Here is a 659-nt window from a genome sequence, read left to right as displayed (position 1 = left end):
GGATGTCTTGGAGGAAGTCAATCTTGCAAGCTGAAGCAGGGAACTGCTAAGGCAGCTGCACCCTGGTGCGACCATCACAAAGCAAGAGACCCGAGAACTAAAAATCAGTAACCAAAGGATTATAAATCATATCGTCTGAAGCCGCAGAAGGGAAAAGTATCCACCTAAATTGTGAGATTCTGGTTTGCAGAAGGCTATGGATGACAGTGTGAGCCCAATGCATGTATGGGATCTCCAGAGGAAGTAAGCCTCGGGTGACTTCCCTCTGTCCATAATGGAGGCATGGTAGTAAACTGGGTACCAAACAGAGCGCACTGGAGAGATGACTATAGGACATCAAAATGATGAACCTGACCTGCAGCTACAGCCTCGTCGATTGGGCCTGAGAAGGGTTTCCAACATTTTGTTTGCTTCCTTTTTGTTCATATTGGGGTTCAGCTCTAAGGTAGTTAGCCATTGGGGATAGCCCTTTCATTTTTGTTCTATGTTTTACAGTATATGAAACCCAGGATTGGTGGATGAATTTACAGGGGCAGCAAGTAGAATAAGGGGTTGTTTTTTTTGGGGGGGTGGGGTGAGAGTACTGTAGTGGGAGTGGGGGGGTAAACAGGAGATGATGCCAAGGAGTTCATGTAAGAAAAAACGTCTGGAAATGGATT

The sequence above is a fragment of the Echinops telfairi genome, unplaced genomic scaffold (genome assembly GCF_000313985.2).
Source record: "Echinops telfairi isolate 266 unplaced genomic scaffold, ASM31398v2 ScPeMD7_2010;HRSCAF=2546, whole genome shotgun sequence".
Taxonomy (NCBI): Eukaryota; Metazoa; Chordata; class Mammalia; order Afrosoricida; family Tenrecidae; genus Echinops; species Echinops telfairi.
The sequence above is the reverse complement of the archived record's forward strand: the minus strand, read 5'-3'. Positions refer to the sequence as shown.